Here is a 6,000-nt window from a genome sequence, read left to right as displayed (position 1 = left end):
CAAATCCCTTTGGATCTCCAGTAGACTTACAATGTGGTCTACTTAGTCGTATATAAACAGCGCTGCATTTCCCAAATACTCTTTCAATCCAGCTATGATCAACATTTTTGGGAACTAACTCGTATGATACATTAGAAGCAGTATTACATATGTAAGCATTTCATAATTATCTCCTTACTCAAGTCAATACATTTTAACTTGAATATTACAAAACTAAATGAAAATGAAGACTGAAGGAGGGATACAGGAAGGAAGGAAAGGGAGAAGGCAAATAACATTTATCAGGCAACCAAAGTGTGCCAGGTGCTTTATGATCATCACTTTATTCCATCATCACAAAATCCATGTGAGGGGAGAATAATTATCGCCTTCTTTCATTTTTAATGACATATTTTTAATGGATGAGAACACAAGATCTCCCAAAGCGATGGCATTCCTAAGTCCCAGGGTTTGTGGGTGGAGGAGCCGGGTTGGGACCAGCCTCTCCCGCTCAGGGGCTCAGATTTCTCCCTCCACATCTCGCCACATGCTCATGGAGCTTTGGCTCCACTTCTACTGCCATTTGGAGTTTGATTAAAAACAAAATGCAGACCACATTATCACAAGTGCTTTCAATACACATTTATTGCAAAAGCACAGCACAGTAACTATATCGTCAACATAACCATATTTCCTAACTGAACAGGAGATCGCTATTCTAATGTGAATTCTTCAAAAAAGTGGAGGCTGATATGGAAGCTCCCGCACTGCGAGTAATGACTAGAACCCCATTCTGAGCTGGGAGTTCTAAACCATTAAACATTTAATTACCACTTTGGCAAAGCAATGCACATTACCATTTCTACAATATAACAGCACAGAGATTTTAAACGCATCTTTATTTTTCAGAATCTTCTGTATTCACAATGTGTAAAATGAAGCAGAGTTTTAAATAAAATGCTAAGCCAAGACACAGTTTCTTAAAAAGACCCGATGGGAAGGAGGGAAAATTGCATATGAATATTTACTGGTGCTTACAGTGGACATTAACTATAGTTTTAAAAGAATAAAAATACTCAAGACTTCAACATGTCCTTACAAAAGTATACTTGGCCATAAAATAAAAATCTAGAAAACCCCGAATATTAAAAAAGTAAAGTGCAAAACAATTTCTTGTATTAAAATGTAATACAACCTTTACATGGTAAGAATTATTTAAAAATGCACACAGCACTTCGTAAGTCGAGATGAGCATTGGAGGGGAATTCACACACACGCGCGCTCACGTGTTGACAGCTGCATAGACCCACCAGGTCGCAGAGCTGGGCCGGCAGATCTGCACACCTCCGCAGGAGCGTCTCAGTGCGGGCAGATTCCAAGCCCCTCCCTGCACCCATTCCTACGTGCACCACGTCTTCTGCCAGAACAAAGTTTGCCTAGGCACACAAGTCACAGGAGGAGCGACACCTGCTGTCACAGAGCATGTATATCACCTGGGTCTTAGAGGTGCTATTTTAAAATCGGGTCCTGGAACTGGAAAGAATCTCCAGAGATTCTGTGCCCCATCCTCAGTCCTCTGGGACAGTCCCGACCTGTTCTCTGATTTAGAGTCCCAGAGGCAGGTGTCTGGGCAGCTACTTCATGCTGGCAGTCAGGACTTCCCATATTCCACTGCAGCAGCTTCTGCCAAAACCACTCCCAGGATGGACCTGGGTCCCAACAGGAAAGGACTATTTTCTTTCCCAGACTTAAAGGGAGTCAGGGGCCTGGGACAAGGAGGAAGGAACAGGGGAGGGCATGAACTGGAATGACACTCAAGTCCAAGAGGGCAGCCCCAGACTGAGGGAAGGGTCACCTCTCGGACCCCCAGGGGATGGGGGAGAGGAGAACCTGTTTGGTGCGCTAGGCCCCCCAGGATAAAGAGCGGTGGATCTGGGAGGACCGCAGGCTCCTGTACCAGCAGCTGCCTCTGCTCTGTTTTGGCAGCCATCCCTCATCTAGTTCCTTCCTGCTGCTGCCCCGGCCTCTGTTTGCCTTCTACTCTGTCTGTAATGCAGAGCCACAAAGAAAAGAAAAATGGGGAATTAGACCAAATACACAATAGCTTGAGAACAGAAGAACAACAACAAAGTGTTTGGGCTTGCAGATAGTGACTTTGATCGGACAGGCTTTCTGGCCTGCTTCTAGGCGTGTGACTGAGAAGTCTGAATGGAGTGAGACATGGTAACTTTACTTGGATCTGAGTCTTTTGGACTATCCACGATTTCTTTGCATCTACGAATTGGTATGAAAAGTAATTCCTCGGGCAGAGCGCATGAAACGTTAATAGGGAACTGAAGGCATGCCTTCAATTACAGACCATTCCTTTGAGGATGGAAAGGGGGTGGGCATTGTGCAAGTTACAGACTTTGGAATAAAATACAGTTCCTTGTGGGAGGTGGTGTGTGTCTAGGATCTCACTGCTTTCTCAGAGCAGAACAGGAACCTCCATTGTGCCAGACAGTGCATCTGTGAGGGAGGGGTTCCCAGATGGCCGGCTCCACCTTCTAGGTTCCCACATCCTCCGGAGTGGGAAGGAAGTGTGAGACGTGGAGACTCTTTCCCACCTCTTCCACTACAGTTCCTCTTCATTTGGGATCCTCGGCCCCATTTTGTTCTGCTTGTCTCCCCTCTGTCATTCTATTTCTTGACCACATCTCTCTTGTCTCCATTCTTTGAAAGCAAGAACTTTTTAAGAGCAAGGGGGATGGCTCAGGAACAGATGACAGGGAGGTTATGGAACCTCCATCCTTGGAGGTAAAAAAGCAGTTGGCTAGACACGCTGCAGGCAGGATGTGTGTGGAGGTGGGAGGCTGGACCAGATGCCTCAGTGAGAACAAAACAGTTTCAGGGTTCTGTTTTCCAGCACCTGTTTCCACCACACTCCTCACCGCCCAACCTCCTTCTCCACTTTTGCTCAGCAGACTTATTAACAAATGTCTATGGGCCTGGCTAATCTCTCCCTAATTCTTCCACTGGGATCTCCTGGGTCTCCTTCCATGGCCCTGTCTCCTATCTGCCTAATCCCATGGCTGAATGAGCACTAGCAGATATGAAATCATTGGAAGCTTATGAGCTTTCCCTAAAATCTTTTCACTTCTTGTCAAGCTATCAAACCAGATTTCTCTGCCTTTCCCTTCAAAAGCTGTCCAGGGGCATTTTTTACTCTATGAAGGTTATGCATAATTATAAATCGATTAGGGACAAGCATGGGTTCCTAACAGCCTAAGAAAACAGGATTTAGAACCTATTTTTCAACATAGAGTAAGATCCCATGGACAGCTGCAGAAATAAGCTACCAAGTTTCCAACAGCATTTTGATGGTGTAGTTAGCTTTGAATCAAAGGTTTTATGAATGGACTCATCAGAATACAAATCTGAGAGCCAGGATGCTGTCTTATTTCTCTCTCTCTAGGGCCTAGCCCAACACTCAGCATGCAGCAGGAGCCCACACATACTGTTGAATTATGAGATCCAGCTTTCTCCATCCCAGTTCCTTGTCTTCTTTTTTTTAAAAAATATGATCTGCCTCTCCCAGCATTTAATATTGGCTTTGATGAAATCCCTGCCTGACTTGATTTTAGAACGTTGTTATGTTCAATTTTATTATAAAGTACTTAGAAGAAAAAAAGATCACAGTCTGTTTTTAAAAGAAGTAATTTTGTAAGCAAAAATTAAAGTAAAGAAATGAAATAAATGTCAGGATCTAGATAAAGAATTTACTATAAAGGAATGCTGATAAAATAGGAATTAGCAGCTGGTTCATTAAAGGAAAATTTCCCCAGGAGATGGAAGGACAATTATAGGCGACAGAATGTAACGTGGCGTTGCCTGGAACATTGGGGAGTCCCAAATATTAAGGTTGAGTAAAAAAGACAACAGATATGGAGAGGATTCTCTATTTTGAAAAAGAGGCTAAAATATACATTGATGTTTTTTCCTGACAACGACCAGGGTAACTGCATCTCTTTGGGACATGGAGCAAGTATTCTAGTGCACAAGCTGAAAGGACAGTGGGGCTACAGAGGAGAGGGACAGAGAGGGAGACATTTACATCACTTACTGAAGCAATTTTCTCAGCAATAACTTACTGATCAGGAAGAGCAGTGCAATGTGGATTAGTGAGTTCAGAGAAGGACTAAGAAGAAAGAGCCAACCCCAACACACCCCTCTACTGGGCCTGGATTCCACTGGGCAGGCCCTGTTCGGCCTACGGCAGGTGATGTGGGATCCGTCACGTCCCATGACTCCTTTCAGGCACTTTCTCTGAGTCACAGACCTACATACTGATATGTGTGTAGTCCAGGAAGTGATTTTGTTTGGCACTTGTAGAGCTAATTTAGTAAAATGGAGGCAGGATTTTGCTAATACTTAATTTCCAAAAAATGACATATTTCTGGCAGGGAGGGAAGTAAATTTGGAACTGGGGACATTTGTAGTAAGTAACTCATCTACAGAACTAGAACCTGTCCTTTTAGCATTCTTTGGGTTTCTGCAAAGGCTGAGGGAGGCCAGGACTTCACTAGGCGTGGAGTGTGGCATCGAGTGTGCCTCAGGCAGCCTCCCGGGGGAGAAACCCGAGGGCTTCCAGAACATCTGCAGCCCCCAAACAGGCCCCTTTCTCTCTCGCTGGCTGACAGCCCAAGTCCCAGCATTAGAAATCTTTCCTTTTGGCGTTTAGTCTTTGTTAACATTCAAATTTATTTTAGAAAGGAGACTCACAAGACCTTATGAGTGTCTGTATGCATGTCATGCGGGGTCTCTCCCGCACCAGAAGGCAGGACATGGTGAGGCCAAAAAGGAACACCCATGGAGCCACAGACAGGGGAGTCATACCACTATATTCTCGAGGGCGGGTGGGTTGGAGACACAAAAGCCAACTCTGCCAGTACCCCAACAAGGGGTCTTCCTGCACCCCAGTCTTGCTGGAGGCTGAGCGAGACACAGGAATTAGGACCCACACGATCTGCCATCCACGCTTGCTAACCCCACTTGCTAGCCGCAACCCACCATCAGCTTTTCCGCCAAACCACCAACCCCCTTGTTAACTGCAATCTGCCCTTACTAGCGTAGCCACAGCAGTTATATCAGTGGTCAATGGCTAACAGGTTACAGCTGACGGCCAACTAGTCACAGCTGATGGCCATCTACTCCCCGAGCCAGCACATTTCCACGTGAGGCCAACAGCCTGGAAACTGCTCTCTGGGACTCTTTCTCCACAGTGACCAAGAGGTGTAGAGAGAACTACAAAACTTTCCAGCAAAAAGGAACATGTACTTTGACCCTCCTATTTTAGAGGTGAGGAAGGTGCAGTCCAGAGACAGCAGGTGACCTGCCTAAGGCCCCAAAGATACTCAGCGGCTGCACTGCTTTTTTCTAATTTCTGTGACAGGTTTTTGGCCGTAATTAGCGTCTCAATAAAGCCTTGCTTACTAACACCTGTGTATAGATCTGCTCTCTGTAAAATATCTTCACAGCTCTACTGGCAGAATCTGGCAGAGACGACATCATTGCAAACAACTTATAATTCTTTGGTGCCACAACTCTAGAGATATAAGTTCGAGGATCAGCTTTACCATCAGATCTGACAAGTTGATTTCTGCAGGTGCAGACTCACGATGAATCACATCAAACCAAACGTGGTTCCTGGTTTGGCCTGATTCTGGTGAGCAAGCGCAATACTCTGACCTGGCTCCCAGAATGCTACCTCAACATCAGATGGCAGATTTTCTCTTTATTGCATTTGGTAAATTTAATAAACCCCGCATTTCACATATAAAGACCTTTGGGGAAGTAAACAGCACCTGTAGCTTATCTCAGACCACAGACAATGAAAAAGTAATTTCTTCTTGATGAATGTGAGTGCACTGGAATAGTCCACCTGTTCACGTATCAGGAGGCATGGTAGGAAGGCTATTGGAAACGTAAAGGTGCTATGAGGCTCTGTAGTTTTAGACTGCATGTACTTCCATCACTTTCTAA

The sequence above is a fragment of the Rhinolophus hipposideros genome (assembly GCF_964194185.1).
Source record: "Rhinolophus hipposideros genome assembly, chromosome: 2".
Taxonomy (NCBI): Eukaryota; Metazoa; Chordata; class Mammalia; order Chiroptera; family Rhinolophidae; genus Rhinolophus; species Rhinolophus hipposideros.
The sequence above is the reverse complement of the archived record's forward strand: the minus strand, read 5'-3'. Positions refer to the sequence as shown.